Below are 17258 nucleotides of genomic sequence, written 5' to 3'. Positions count from 1 at the left end.
GTGCTTCGGAGATGAAGATCACAAGCACAAGATGATGATGGCCATATCATATCACTTATATTGATTGCATGTGATGTTTATCCTTTATGCATCTTATTTTGCTTTGTTTAACGGTAGCATTATAAGATGATCTCTCACTAAATTTCAAGGTATAAGTGTTCTCCCTAAGTATGCACCATTGCGAAAGTTCTTCGTGCTGAGACACCACGTGATGATCGGGTGTGATAGGCTCTACATTCAAATACAACGGGTGCAAAATAGTTGCACACCTGGAATACTCAGGTTAAACTTGACAAGCCTAGCATATACAGATATGGCCTCGGAACACTGAGACCGAAAGGTCGAGCGTGAATCATATAGTAGATATGATCAACATAGTGATGTTCACCATTGAAAACTACTCCATCTCACGTGATGATCGGACATGGTTTAGTTGATTTGGATCACGTGATCACTTAGATGATTAGAGGGATGTCTATCTAAGTGGGAGTTCTTAAGTAATATGATTAATTGAACTTAAATTTATCATGAACTTAGTACCTGATAGTATTTTGCTTGTCCATGTTTGTTGTAGATAGATGGCTCGTGCTGTTGTTCCGTTGAATTTTAATGCATTCCTTGAAAAAGCTAAGTTGAAAGATGATGGTAGCAATTACACGGACTGGGTCCGTAACTTGAGGATTATCCTCATTGCTGCACAGAAGAGTTACGTCCTGGAAGCACCGCTAGGTGTACCACCTGCGCCAGCTACTGCAAACATTGTGAATGCCTGGCAGTCGCGTGTTGATGACTACTCTATAGTTCAGTGTGCCATGCTTTACGGCTTAGACCTGGGACTTCAATGACGTTTTGAACGTCATGGAGCATATGAGATGTTCCAGGAGTTGAAGTTAATATTTCAAGCAATTGCCCGGATTGAGAGATATGAAGTCTCCAATAAGTTCTACAGCTGCAAGATGGAGGAGAATAGTTCTGTCAGTGAGCATATACTCAAAATGTCTGGGTATTGCAATCACTTGATTCAACTAGGAGTTAATCTTCCTGATGATAGTGTCATTGACAGAATTCTTCAATCACTGCCACCAAGCTACAAGAGCTTCGTGACGAACTATAATATGCAAGGGATCAACAAGACTATTCCCGAGCTCTTCGCGATGCTAAAAGCTGCGGAGGTAGAAATCAAGAAGGAGCATCAAGTGTTGATGGTCAACAAGACCACCCGTTTCAAGAAAAGGGTAAAGGGAAGAAGAAGGGGAACTTCAAGAAGAACGGCAAACAAGTTGCTGCTCAAGAGAAGAAACCCAAGTCTGGACCTAAGCCTGAGACTGAGTGCTTCTACTGCAAGCAGACTAGTCACTAGAAGCGGAACTGCCCCAAGTATTTGGCGGATAAGAAGGATGCAAGGTGAACAAAGGCATATGTGATATACATGTTATTGATGTGTACCTTACTAATACTCGCAGTAGCACCTGGGTATTTGATACTGGTTCTGTTGCTAATATTTGCAACTCGAAACAGGGACTACGGATTAAGCCAAGATTGGCTAAGGACGAGGTGACGATGCGCGTGGGAAATGGTTCCAAAGTCGATGTGATCGCGGTCGGCACACTACCTCTACATCTACCTTCGGGATTAGTTTTAAACTTGAATAATTGTTATTTGGTGCCAGCGTTAAGCATGAACATTATATCTGGATCTTGTTTGATGCGAGATGGTTATTCATTTAAATCAGAGAATAATGGTTGTTCTATTTATATGAGTAATATCTTTTATGGTCATGCACCCTTGAAGAGTGGTCTATTTTTATTGAATCTTGATAGTAGTGATACACATATTCATAATGTTGAAGCCAAAAGATGCAGAGTTGATAATGATAGTGCAACTTATTTGTGGCACTGCCATTTGGTTCATATTGGTGTAGAGTGCATGAAGAAACTCCATACCGATGGGCTTCTGGAATCACTTGATTATGAATCACTTGGTACTTGCGAACCATGCCTCATGGGCAAGATGACTAAAACGCCGTTCTCTGGAACTATGGAGCGAGCAACAGATTTGTTGGAAATCATACATACTGATGTATGTGGTCCAATGAACATTGAGACTCGCGGCGGGTATCGTTATTTTCTCATCTTCACAGATGATTTGAGCAGATATGGGTATATCTACTTAATGAAACATAAGTCTGAAACATTTGAAAAGTTCAAAGAATTTCAGAGTGAAGTGGAAAATCATCGTAACAAGAAAATAAAGTTTCTACGATCTGATCGTGGAGGAGAATATTTGATTTACGAGTTTGGTTTACATTTGAAACAATGCGGAATAGTTTCGCAACTCACGCCACCCGGAACACCACAACGTAATGGTGTGTTCGAACATCGTAATCGTACTTTACTAGATATGGTGCGATCTATGATGTCTCTTACTGATTTACCGCTATCATTTTGGGGTTATGCTTTAGATACGACCGCATTCACGTTAAATAGGGCACCATCAAAATCCGTTGAGACGACGCCTTATGAACTGTGGTTTGGCAAGAAACCAAAGTTGTTGTTTCTTAAAGTTTGGGGTTGTGATGCTTATGTGAAAAACCTTCAACCTGATAAGCTCGAACCCAAATCGGAGAAATGTGTCTTCATAGGATACCCAAAGGAGACTATTGGGTACACCTTCTATCACAGATCTGAAGGCAAGACTTTTGTTGCTAAATTTGGATCCTTTCTAGAGAAGGAGTTTCTCTCGAAGGAAGTGAGTGGAGCAAAGTAGAACTTGATGAGGTAACTGTACCTGCTCCCTTACTGGAAAGTAGTTCATCCCAGAAACCGGTTCCTGTGACAACTACACCAATTAGTGAGGAAGCTAATGATATTGATCATGAAACTTCAGATCAAGTTACTACCGAACCTCGTAGGTCAACCAGAGTAAGATCCGCACCAGAGTGGTACGATAATCCTATTCTGGAAGTCATGTTACTTGACCATGGCGAACCTACGAACTATGAGGAAGCGATGATGAGCCCAGATTCCGCAAAATGGCTTGAGGCCATGAAATCTGAGATAGGATCCATGTATGAGAATAAAGTATGGACTTTGGTTGACTTGCCCGATGATCGGCAAGCCATCGAGAATAAATGGATCTTAAAGAAGAAGACTGACGCTGATGGTAATGTTACTGTCTACAAAGCTCGACTTGTTGCAAAAGGTTTTCGACAAGTTCAAGGGGTTGACTACGATGAGACTTTCTCACCCGTAGCGATGCTTAAGTCTGTCCGGATCATGTTAGCAATTGTTGCGTTTTATAATTATGAAATATGGCAAATGGATGTCAAAACTGCATTCCTGAATAGATTTCTAGAAGAAGAGTTGTATATGATGCAACCAGAAGGTTTTGTCGATCCAAAACGTGCTAACAAAGTGTGCAAGCTCCAGCGATCTATTTATGGACTGGTGCAAGCCTCTCGGAGTTGGAATAAACGCTTTGATAGTGTGATCAAAGCACATGGTTTTATACAGACTTTTGGAGAAGCCTGTTGTTGGTGTCAAAACCGGCGGATCTCGGGTAGGGGGTCCCGAACTGTGCGTCTAAGGCTAATGGTAACAGGAGGCTCGGGACACGATGTTTACCCAGGTTCGGGCCCTCTCGATGGAGGTAATACCCTACTTCCTGCTTGATTGATATTGATGATATGAGTATTACAAGAGTTGATCTACCACGAGATCAGGGAGGCTAAACCCTAGAAGCTAGCCTATGGTATGATTGTTGTTGTGTCCTACGGACTAAACCCTCCGGTTTATATAGACACCGGAGGGGGCTAGGGTTACACAGAGTCGGTTTACGGAGGAGGAGATCTACATCCGAATCGCCAAGCTTGCCTTCCACGCCAAGGAGAGTCCCATCCAGACACGGGGCGAAGTCTTCAATCTTGTATCTTCACAGTCCTACAGTCCGGCCAAAGTACATAGTCCGGCTGTCCGGATACCCCCTTATCCAGGACTCCCTCAGTAGCCCCTGGACCAGGATTCAATGACGATGAGTCCGGCACGTAGATTGTCTTCGGCATTGCGAGGCGGGTTCCATCTCCGAATACTCCAAGATAAATTCCGAACACAAGGACCGTGTCCGGCTCTGTAAGATAAAATTCCGCATGCCACCATAGAGAGAATAATAACCCATGAATCTAATCTACTAACAACTCTTTGAAAAGTGACATCACGCCATGGTCCGTTTTTTATTCAAACCGTTTTTTACAACCCGCTTCCGCACATATCGCGAGGCAGTTTCTTCGGCACGTCTTGTCAAAGCAGAGATCGTGTCCCCTTAATGCGGGATCCTCTTCAATATGGGCGTGGGTAACCCAACCATACCATCAATTACGGTAAGTGGGGAACGAGCAGGCTCCGTTAGGCAAGCGTGGAGGCATAAAGTTTCATCACCTTTATAAAGGGGAAAAGCCTCCTCCTTTCTACCCACGCCTTCTTCTACTTCTACTGGCCCCTTTCCTTTCGCCCGAGCCCTAGCGCCCAAGCATTCATCCTTCCCATCAAAAAAGGTCCTCCGAAAATGTCCGGATCCGGAGCAGGAGGCAAGTGGATGGCCTCCTCCGTCCAGGAGAAGGATATTAAAAAGCTGCGGGCGGCCGGATATCTGGCCAAGAAAATCGGCCACCGTCTTCCAACAGCGGGACAAATCGTCCCTACTCTAGAGCCCCATGAGAGAGTCGTTTTCCTTCCCCAATTCGTCCGCAGGCTCAGGTTCCCCATCCACCCTTTTGTTCACGGCATCATGTATTACTATGGGATTGATTTTCACGATCTATCCCCCAATTCTTTCCTCAACATCTCGACGTTTATTGTCGTGTGCGAGGCCTTTATCCGTATCTCACCGCACTTCGGCCTATGGCTCAAGATCTTCAACGTGAAGCCCAAAGTGGTGAATGGCGAACATGCCGAGTGCGGAGGCGCTATGGTGAGCAGGATGCCCAAGGTCACATGGCCGACGGGTACTTTCAACGACTCTGTCAAGGAGTGGCAGCAACAGTGGTTCTATATCACTGAGCCGCACGGCAAAAAGTGGGCCGCTGCTCCTAAGTTTCGATCTAGAGCCCCTTTGCGGCTCACGTCCTGGCCCAAGAAAGGCGTGAACTGGTCATCATTCGACAAACTGTCAGCGATCCAGGCACGCGTCAAAGGTATGGAGGACAAGTCCATCAGGCTTGTTGACATGGTCTAGGTGATGCTGGTCCGCCTGATCCTTCCTTGCCAACACAAAGGCTGTGATTTGTGGGAGTATGACCCGGCCGAGCACCAGACCCTGCGGGAGCTTTTCGGCTCCTTGCACAAGGACATCTGGAAGGTGCTTTTTAAGTCCGGCAAACCATGGCCGGACTCTGCCGCAGACCGCGGGTACCAATTGTCCCACCCCGCCAGTCTGGTAAGTTGTCATCATATCTTGGCTATCCTCATGTTTCATTGATATGTCCCGAAGGAGATGTTTTTTAACGTGTCTTTCCACGATTGCCTTAGGAATGGACGAAGGTGGCGGAGCAGATTCATTGTCCGGCCCCGCTGCCGGAAGAACTGGCAGGACCTCTTCTGACGAAGATGCTGGTCCCAGCGCCTTACAAGGCGCCGAAGAAAGAGGCCAACAAAAAGGCCAATGAGACCAGGAGCGGTCTCCCTCGTTGTGGTGCTTCGGACACGAAGTCCGAAGACTCCAGTGACCCTCCCTCCTCTAGAGAGAACGAGGAGGAAGAGGATGAGGAGGAGGAAGAGGATGAGGAGGAAGAAGAGCCCGAGTCCCCTACGAGGGGGAGGAAGAAAAGGACAACCTCCTCATCCTTAGAGGCAGATTCGCCTAAGAGGGGAAGAACATCCATCCCCGAGGCGTCCACCACGGCTACCGACAGCAGCCCGGAGTGGGATCCCAAGGCCCAGCCCCTGGTAAAATCGTAAGCGCACGAAATCCAAACATATTCATGCATCCATAATTTACTAGAATGTAGTATTTTGATTCGCACCGTACTTTTTATAGTCCGGCGAGGTCTCTGGCCCAACAGGCCTCATCAGAGGACTCGTTGAGTTCCGATGCCTTGGAGAGTGAGACACCTCCTAGGGCCCCTTCCCCAAAGCCTGGCTATGACACCGAGGTGTCGTCAAAAAAGGACCTGAGCCAGGGGGCGTACCTCGGGGGCCGGACGCGCGGGAGCGGCGGTTCCCATGAATGTCAACGGCGGGAGCGATCGTGGATCCGGCCCGCAGCCGGACACAGTCTCGGAGACCCTTAAGGCTCCGAGATCAGGTAGACAACCCCTCTTGACTGGAGGGGGCGATCCTACTCTGCCTGTGACCTCTGTCCAACCAAAGGCGTCAGGCGGCCTATCGACAACACTCGAGAGTGCGTCCATCATTGATGAACATCGCGCCCTTATGGACGTGGTGGTAGAAAAGATTCAGGCCACCGAGAGCGGACTGAATGAATCATGCGTCAGCCTTATAAAATGCTTGGAGGTATGTGTAGATGATTGTCATAGTATAGATAGTAGCCCCTGATACACTGTTCGGAGAGGACAGGAACCATAGAGGGGATCAACTTCCCGTCCGTAGGAGACTTAGCTAATGACATATATATTTTTTGTGAATCAGATGTCTGCAGCGACTGCCTCCTCTCATACCACGGAAGTGTCCAGACTCAAGCAGAGTCTGGTGCGGGCCGAAGAGGAACTCGGCCGAGTGAAGAAGCACCTGGAGGATAAACAAGGTATGTTTTGAAACTTTTAGTAAGTTTTAGCACAAGTAAGTAGTTGTGACTATCTTAAAGTATATATATCACGCACTCCAGGGGCAAATGCCGAAATTGAGGCGCTCAAGAAGGTTGTTGCCTTGGCCAAAAAGAAAGCGGCCGCGGAGCAGGCTCTCTGTGAGAAACACGAGGCGAGAGTCGTGGAAGCTGAACGAGAGCTTCAGGAGGCCGTAGGGAGAAGCGAGAGCTTGGATCAAAGTCTATCATTGAAAGAATCTGAACTCGCCCAAGCTCTCCGGACCGCTAATGAGGCTCGGGAGGAAGCCCAGGCTGCGCTGAAAGATATTCAGGAGGCGCGGAAGATTGCGGCTGGTAAGAGTTTTTTTTGTTCAAAACGCCTTACGCTTTCATAGGGAAGATTCATGGTGACCCATTGAATCCTAATTTTTTCAGGGGCATTTGCGGATTTGCCACACAACATATCTGATGCTGCCCAATTCTGTCGAGTTGAGAAGAAGGAGACTGCGGAGAAGCTCTTTTGGTCGCAGTATTTGGCACCGAATTATCCGGTGCCATTTGTCGACCAGCTCAAATAGCTGACCGAACTGCATCAGGCGGCTGAATTGGCCATGAAGGATTTGGTTATCCGGTTGTGGCCCGCAGAACCCATACCGAGCAGTTTCTTTGGGCTCGTGAAGCGGATTGTGAGGGCTTGCCCTCGGCTGGACGACATTAAGCGGTCGGTTTGCATAGAAGGGGCACGAATGGCATTTTCCCGTGCGAAAGTGCACTAGGGGAAGCTTGATGCTGAGAAGCTGATGACCGAGGGGCCGCCGGAGGGGAAGGAGCACCACAAGCCCGAATTATATTATGATGGTGTCCTAAAAGGGGCCCGCCTTGTGGCCGAGCAATGTACAAAAGACATTAATTTTCCTTGAAAGCAGTTGTGCTATCCTTTGTAATGCAAAACAGAGTCACTTATAGGTAGGTGCCTGTTATGTGTAGATTTTATTCCTGCGCGGCCGTTTAATATGTTAGTATTGAGAGTTGGCCAATCGTCGGCTTCTGCCTCCATGTAGGAACTACGGGGGTGTTCAGGATACACCTGAACACTCTTTATCCCATTCTTAGGTCCATGAAGGAGGTATTCAGCACAGCGAACCAGACAATCGGACTATAGGGCTTTATTACTCTCACTTAGCCATAGGAATTCGAGTATGGGCGGTGCAACCCCTGGTGTTCAGAAGACCGCACGGGGGGCTCTAATAGCGCCTGATCAGTGGACCGATCCTTCACACGCTGCATTTATTATGGCATTATGCAGAATAAATCCTTAAAGATTTTACAACCTCTCGAACAGCTGACTAGCTCTCGCCTTATCATGACAGTCGGTTTTCGGCTTTCTCTACTGAGGTGTTCGTCCGGCAGAACCGGGACACAATCGCAGTAGTTCTCCCAACGCTACCTTAGCCGATATTGCGGAATGTAAGGTACCAAAACATGGGAGCCGGGCAAACCCAATCAATGACCCAAGACATGATTCGGAGCTGATGCATATAATGCTATAAGTTCGGGGTGCCGAACGACCGACAAGGTGTTCGGACTTTAGTCGCCGTAGTACGGGTGCAAGGAAGCCCCTGACGTTCAAAGGCATAACCCGATGTTCGGATGCCGTTATGACAAAACGTCGTTGAGAAAAAGCAGATAAGCGTCAAATGACTCTACATGCTGTATTTAAGTAATACGTCTATGCGTATGAGTATGGTGCATGTTATAAAAGAGAGGCATGACGGCAGAACCTGTTGGGGCCAGGCGGTGGTTGGCTGTGCGCGAGTCCGGAGGAATATCCGGATTGTGTTCAGGTGGGGTGGAGATCCTCCATGTGTGCGTCCGAGTTGATTGCAAGTCGCCGGTCCAGTCATGCGCGAGGGCGAACCTACAAATAATGCTTAAGAGGCGTGTGTGAGCGGTGGCTGAGCCGTGGATGTGATCCGTCCGGCTTATGCTGAAGGATCTATATGAGCTATGATTAGGTTGGATACCATGAAGTAGTTCGGACTCCCTTGTCGGTATTCGGGAGTTCGGCTGTCGAATCTAAGTTCGATTGAAAAAACCATGACTCGCTGCTTCAGTGAATAAAGTAGCTGAATATTCTTCGGCGCCGAGGCGAAGCTCGGTCTTGACCGCAATTGTGACTTCATCACGTGGGTCTTGGGTGATAATGTGTTGAGTCATAGTGTATCCTGGCGGTGCTGAATAGCTACTGCCTAGAGGTGTAAGACCGAAAGTTGGTATGACATTTTTTGGCTATCTGGAGACCATCTTCGGGGTGGCGGGGCCTAGGTGGCCTTCACACCTATTTGTGACACTCTAAAATTAGTTTTTTGGTGGGTCTGATCCTCGAGTGATCGGTCCCTAGACTTGATAATCTGGGCTTTTTGTCCTAGGACTTCTTCATGCTCTCGCCGGCCTGCCGATTTTTTTAAAGACCCAGCATTCTCTATTGGTATGATTGGCTGCCGCTCCTGGGGTACCATGAATTTGACATGGGCGGTCAAGTATACGGTTCAAGCTATAGGGGCCCGAATTAAGATGTTGAAGTCTCTTCTCCCGCTCAACGGGTGGAGGATTACGGGCTCCTGTGTTGATCGCTGTTCCCTGGGCGCCATTTTTTGCCTTGGGACGCTTATATTTGTTGCACCGAGGTTTGTAGACTCTGTTTTTGTCTGCTGATGCATCTGAGGTGCTTGCTATGTTGCTGTGTGGTATGTAATGCTAGTCTTGTGCGCAGCCCCTTGCCGCAGTGTGCTGTCGGCGGGGTGTAGGCCTGCGTTTGATTTTTAGTGCCGCCTCCTCGAATTGAGGTAGTAGCCTGCGCCTTGGGTAGTATTTTGTTCCACATTCGAGTCCGTATTCTTGGGTTGCCCGAGCCTTAGTCTGTTTGTGTGTGGGCAGATTTTTATCAGCTTGAGGCTGCTGATGTTTCTTTTTCAGGCTTCTTGTAGTGGCTATAAGCCGGCGCTTGAAGCGCTCCTGCTTTATGGGATCCTCTGGTGCACCGAATTTGTCGTCACCGAGGCTCACCTCATCTTCGGAGGGAGGCATATAGTTATCGTCCTCCAAGTATCCATTTGTCGCCTGTTCGTCTAGGCTAGCCTGCCCGTGTTCCTGTTCGGCTTGCTCGAAGGTGGATTGATCAGGAGCGTATTCCTCTTCGGCACCAGTTGGATTTTCTTCTCTAGTGCTAGTGTTGTTGTGGCGGGGCTTGGAGCGGCGCCGATGACGCCCATGTTTTGATTTTTTTTCCCCGAGGGGTTCTCTCCCGTTGCCTCATTGCCGTTGGTTTCCTTGGGAGTCTCCACCATATATATATATCATATGAAGAGGTGACAGTCCAGCGCCCTGTGGGCAGTGGTTCCTGTTCTTCTCCCGCATCATCGTCTATACCGTTGATGTCTTCGGAACCGAAGTTAAGCACGTCGGTCAAGTTGTCGACCATGGCTATTAAGTGGGTGGTGGGCGGGTAACGAATTTCTTCATCGCCAGCTTCCCACTCGAGTCGGGCATAGTTCGGCTAGGAGTCTCCTGACAGAAAGAGAGACTTTAATGAATCTATCACGTCTCCGAAGGGTGAGTGCTGAAAGATATCTACGGCGGAGAATTCCATAACTGGAGCCTAGTTAGATTTGATGGGCACGGATGCGCGCGGTCCAGAACACATGACCGGAGATGAGTCCGGGGGTTCGGAGACACAGATCCCTTTAGAAGAGGAGTCTGTGTCGGCTCCAACACCGATGAGTGTGCGGCCTTTGGGGCGGGGTCCATCCACCCGTCCTCGGAAGGCGCGACCTGCTCTGGAACAAAGTCATGAGCTGTAGCAGGTGCGATGTTCCGAATACTGCCCGACTGCAGATCTAGGTCATGCACGTCGTGATTGTTCGGCGCTCCTGACACGGGCCCGAATCCGTCGAAGATCAAGTCTCCGCGGATGTCGGCAGTGTAGTTTAGGTTTCCAAACCTGACCTGATGGCCAGGGGCGTAGCTATCAATCTGCTCTAGATGGCCAAGCGAGCTGGCCCGCGGTGCGAAGCCGCCAAACATGAAGATATGTCCGGGGAGAAAAGTCTCACCCAGGACGGCGTTGTTGAAGGTTGGAGTAGCCATCAAGCCTTATAGTGATGACACAGAGGAACTCTCAATGGAAGCACCAATGTAGGTGTCAAAACCGGCGGATCTCGGTAGGGGGTCCCGAACTGTGCGTCTAAGGCTAATGGTAACAGGAGGCTGGGGACACGATGTTTACCCAGGTTCGGGCCCTCTCGATGGAGGTAATACCCTACCTCCTGCTTGAGTGATCTTGATGATATGAGTATTACAAGAGTTGAACTACCATGAGATTAGAGAGGCTAAATCCTAGAAGCTAGCCTATGGTATGATTGTTATTGTGTCCTATGGACTAAACCCTCCGGTTTATATAGACACCGTAGGGGGCTAGGGTTACACAGAGTCGGTTTACAGAGGAGGAGATCTACATCCGAATCGCCAAGCTTGCCTTTCACGCCAAGGAGAGTCCCATCCGGACATGGGACGAAGTCTTCAATCTTGTATCTTCACAGTCCAACAGTCCGGCCAAAGTACATAGTTCGGCTGTCCGGATACCCCCTTATCTAGGACTCCCTCACCTGTATTTACAAGAAAGTGAGTGGGAGCTCTGTAGCATTTCTGATATTATATGTAGATGACATATTGTTGATTGGAAATGATATAGAATTTCGAGACAACATAAAAGGATACTTGAATAAAAGTTTTTCAATGAAAGACCTCGGTGAAGCTGCTTATATATTAGGCATCAAGATCTATAGAGATAGATCAAGACGCTTAATTGGACTTTCACAAAGCACATGCCTTGATAAAGTTTTGAAAAAGTTCAAAATGGATCAAGCAAAGAAAGGGTTCTTGCCTGTATTACAAGGTGTGAAGTTGAGTCAGACTCAATGCCCGACCACAGAAGAAGATAGAGAGAAAATTAAAGATGTTCCCTATGATTCAGCCATAGGCTCTATCATGTATGCAATGCTGTGTACCAGACCTGATGTATGCTTAGAAATAAGTTTAGCAGGAAGGTACCAAAGTAATCCAGGAGTGGATCACTGGACAGCGGTCAAGAACATCCTGAAATCCCTGAAAAGGACTAAGGATATATTTCTTGTTTATGGAGGTGACAAACAGCTAGTCATAAATGGTTACGTCGATGCAAGCTTTGACACTAATCCGGACGATTCTAAATCGCAAACCCGATACATGTTTATATTGAACGGTGGAGCTGTCAGTTGGTGCAGTTCTAAACAAAGCGTCGTGGCAGGATCTACATGTGAAGCGGAGTACATAGCTGCTTCGGAAGCAGCAAATGAAGGAGTCTGGATGAAGGAGTTCATATCCGATCTAGGTGTCATACCTAGTGCATCGGGTCCAATGAAAATCTTTTGTGACAATACTGGTGCAATTGCCATGGCAAAGGAATCCAGATTTCACAAGAGAACCAAGCACATCGAGACACTTCAATTCCATCCGGGACCAAGTCCAGGTGGGAGATATAGAGATTTGCAATATACACACGGATCTGAATGTTGCAAACCCATTGACTAAGCCTCTTCCACGAGCAAAACATGATCAGCACCAAGACTCCATGGGTGTTAGAATCATTACTGTGTAATCTAGATTATTGACTCTAGTGCAAGTGGGAGACTGAAGGAAATATGCCCTAGAGGCAATAATAAAGTTATTATTTATTTCCTTATATCATGATAAATGTTTATTATTCATGCTAGAATTGTATTAACCGGAAACATGATACATGTGCAAATACATAGACAAACATAGTGTCACTAGTATGCCTCTACCTGACTAGCTCGTTGATCAAAGATGGTTGTGTTTCCTAACCATAGACATGAGTTGTCATTTGATTAACGGGATCACATCATTAGGAGAATGATGTGATTGACTTGACCCATTCCGTTAGCTTAGCACTTGATCATTTAGTATGTTGCTATTGCTTTCTTCATGACTTATACATGTTCCTATGACTATGAGATTATGCAACTCCCATTTGTCGGAGGAACACTTTGTGTGCTATCAAATGTCACAACGTAATTGGGTGATTATAAAGGAGCTCTACAGGTGTCTCCGAAGGTACATGTTGAGTTGGCGTATTTCAAGATTAGGATTTGTCACTCCGATTGTCGGAGAGGTATCTCTAGGCCCTCTCGGTAATGCACGTCACTATAAGCCTTGCAAGCAATGTAGCTAATGAGTTAGTTACGATATGATGCATTACGTAACGAGTAAAGAGACTTGCCGGTAACGAGATTGAACTAGGTATTAAGATACCGACGATCGAATCTCGGGCAAGTAACATACCGATGACAAAGGGAACAACGTTTGTTGTTATGCGGTTTGACCGATAAAGATCTTCGTAGAATATGTAGGAGCCAATATGAGCATCCAGGTTCCGCTATTGGTTATTGACCGAAGACGTGTCTCGGTCATGTCTACATAGTTCTCGAACTCTTAGGGTCCGCACGCTTAAAGTTCGATGACGGTTATATTATGAGTTTATGTGTTTTGATGTACCAAAGATAGTTCGAAGTCCCGGATGTGATCACGGACATGATAAGGAGTCTTGAAATGGTAGAGACATGAAGATTGATATATTGTACGACTATATTTGGACACCGGAATGGTTCAGGGGGTTATCGGATATATTCCGGAGTACCGGGGGGGTTACCGGAACCCCCCCCCCCCCCCCCCGGAGGTTATTGGGCCTCATGGGCCCAAGTGGTGGAAGAGGAGAGGTGGCTAAGGGTCAGCCGTGCGCCCCTCCCCCAAGTCCGAATTGGACAAGGAGGGGGCGGCGCCCCCCCTTTTCCTTTCCCCCTCTCTCTTCTTCCCTCTCTTCTCCTACTCCAACATGGAAGGGGGCGCGCCTAGGGTGGCTGGGGCCCTCCCCCTCCTCCACTCCTTTATATACTAGGAGGGAGGCACCCCTTTGAGGGACAACAATTGATCCCTTGGATCTCTTAGCCATGTGCGGTGCCCCCCTCCACCATAATCCACCTCGATAATATCGTAGCGGTGCTTAGGCGAAGCCCTGCATCGATAGAACATCATCATCGTCACCACACCGTCGTGCTGATGGAACTCTCCCTCAAAGCTCGGCTAGATCGGAGTTCGAGGGACGTCATCGAGCTGAACATGTGCTGAACTCGGAGGTGTCGTACATTCGGTACTTGGATCGGTTGGATCGTGAAGACGTACGACTACATCAACCGTGTTGTGCTAACGCTTCCGCTTTCGGTCCACGAGGGTACGTGGACAACACTCTACCCTCTTGTTGCTATGCAACACCATGATCTTGCGAGTGCGTAGGAATATTTTGAAATTACTACGTTCCCCAACACGTATATCCATGGACTCACATTAGTCATAAAGAACTCATATACTTATTGCAAAAATCTACTTAGCCCTCGAAGCAAAGTACTACTATGCATGCCCCTAGAGGGATAGATTGGTAGGAAAAGACCACCGCTCGTCCTCGACTGCCACTCATAAGGAAGACAATCAAAAGAGTACTTCATGCAACAAATTTGTCACACAACTTTTACCATACGTGCATGCTACGGGACTTGCTAACTTCAACACATGTATTTCTCAATTTCATAATTACCCACTAGCATGATTCTAACATTACTACCTTTATATCTCAAAACAATTATCAAGCATCAAATTGATCCTAGTGTTTAATTTACTTTCTATAATAGTTTTTATTATACCCAACTTGGATGCCTACCATTCTAGGACCAATTTAATAACCATAGCAAATACCATGCTGTTCTAAAAGACTCTCAAAATAATATAAGTGAAGCATGAGAGCTCAACAATTTCTTCAAAATTAAGCCACCGTCGTGCTCTAAAAAATATAAGTGAAGCACTAGAGAAAAAATTATCTAGCTCAAAAGATATAAGTGAAGCACATAGAGTAAAAATTATCTAGCTCAAAAGATATAAGTGAAGCACATAGAGTATTCTAATAAATTTCAATCAAGTGGGCTTCTCCCCAAAAGGTGTGTACATCAAGGATGATTGTGGTAAACTAAAAGGCAAAGACTAATATCATACAAGACGCTCCAAGCAAAACACATATCATGTGGCAAATAAAAATATAGCTCCAAGTAAAGTTACCAATGAACGAAGACGAAAGAGGGGATGCCTTCCCGGGGCATCCCCAAGCTTAGGCTTTTGGCTGTTATTGAATATCTTGGGGTGCCATGTGCATCCCCAAGCTTAGGCTCTTGTCACTCCTTATTCCATAGTCCATCAAATCTTTACCCAAAACTTGAAAACTTCACAACACAAAACTCAACAGGAAATCTCATAAGCTCCGTTAGTGCAAGAAAGAAAAGCCACCACATAAGGTACTGTAATGAACTCATTATTTATTTATATTGGTGTTAAACCTACTGTATTCCAAGTTCTCTATGGTTTATACCCTTACATACTAGCCATAGATGCATCAAAATAAGCAAACAACACATGAAAGGCAGAATCTGTCAAAAACAGAACAGTCTATAGCAATTTGTAACTTTCAGTTACTTCTGGAACTCCAAAAGTCCTACCAAAATAGGAAGTCCTAGGCAATTTGTCTGTTGATCTACAGCAAAAATAATCAACGCAAAAGCACGTTTTTGTGATTTATTGAATTTTTTTCGTGAATGCAAAGTTTCTGTTTTTCAGCAGAACCAAATTAACTCATACCATAGGTTATCCTATAGGTTCTACTTGGCACAAACACTAAATAAAACATGAAAACACATCTAAACAGAAATTAGATGCAAAATTTATTCCTAAACAGGAACAAAAACAAAGAACACAAAGAAAATTGGGTTGCCTCCCAACTAGCGCTATCGTTTAACGCCCCAAGCTAGGCATAAAGCGAGGATAGATCTAAGTAGTGCCATAATAATAAGATAGATCACGAAAACTCATCTCATATTCTCTACGTTCAGCAGCAAGTTTTCTTTGAGGCAAGCAAAAGTAATCAAAAGGGCTAAATTTAATGGGACAAAAGTCCCCAAGATCAATCGCAGGAGGTATGGGTTCCTCCTTTGGCCCTTCATATTGCACAACTAATACATCATTATAAGCATTCTTTTGGCAGAACTTCATGAGCCTATACCCAAGAGAGTATCCTAGCTCATTGTTTTGAATAGCAAAATCATTATTAAATTCAGAAATTCTATCAACTAGGACATTGGTAGGAACCTTTTTTCTAAGGTTTTCGTTAAAAGCAACATAGTCCAAAGATTGAAAACCCCTAATTTCCTCTTGATCAAAGAGGATCGCTTCTATGGGAGGACGGCCGGCGTCCACCCTATAGTGCGCAAAGATTTCTTTGGCCTCTTTTATTATAAATCTAAACTCATGTGCCAAAAAAATAGTAGCGGCGCGCTTAATAGAAGAGTGCTCAATATTAGAAAATTCCAGAAAAATTCTTTGTATGCAAGGATGCATATGCATAAATTGTCTTTCAAGCTCAACTACAAGCATGGCAATAGCATCCGTAAGACTACCAGTTCTATGGAGAATAGAACCACCCATAGAAGGTAAAGCACCGACACAAGTAAAGAAATCTTGAATAACCCCTTTTCCAATAATACTACCACTACCGATTAAAATTATTTTAATATGCAAGATAGGGGGTTCTTCAGAAGGAGCGTCAGAATTCTCCATGCTATCATTATCGTCCATATTGACGACAGTTTCCCCAATTTCAGACATAATGGCGAACAAAAGCAAGGAGGAAGAAAAGGGAAAGAGAGAGAGAGGAGAAGATTGGGAAAGAGAGGGCGAATAAAACGGCAAGGGTGAAGTGGGTGTAACACCCACGATGCGGCTATATCTCCCACGTGTCGAAGCACAACTTAGAGGCATAACCGCATTGTGGTTTTGTCGCAAGAAGGGTCATCTTCACACAATCCCATGTAATGAACAAGAATGGGATAAAGAGTTGGCTTACAATCGCCACTTCACACAATGAATCATATAATAAGTCATACATCATTCAGAGTACACACATATAGTCCGACTACGGACGAAGCCAAAAGAAAAGAAGATAACCCAACTGCTAGATCCCCGATCGTCCCAACTGGGCTCCACTACTGATCATCAAGAAACAAAACATAGCAACGACCAAGGTCTTCGTTGAGCTCCCATCTGAGCTCGGTTGCATCACCTGCACTGGTATCATCGGCACCCGCAACTGTTGTGATAGTATCTGGTGAGTCATGAGGACTCAGCAATCTCAAGACCCGCGAGATCAAGACTATTTAAGCTTATGGGTAGGAAGGGGTAAAGTGGTGAGGTTGCAGCAGCGACTAAGCATATATGGTGGCTGACATACGCAAATAAGAGCGAGAAGAGAGCAAACGGAACGGTCGTGAAGCTAGCAATGATCAAGAAGTGAT

This window comes from Triticum aestivum, chromosome 7B (assembly GCF_018294505.1).
Source record: "Triticum aestivum cultivar Chinese Spring chromosome 7B, IWGSC CS RefSeq v2.1, whole genome shotgun sequence".
Taxonomy (NCBI): domain Eukaryota; kingdom Viridiplantae; phylum Streptophyta; class Magnoliopsida; order Poales; family Poaceae; genus Triticum; species Triticum aestivum.
Note: the sequence above shows the minus strand (reverse complement) of the source record.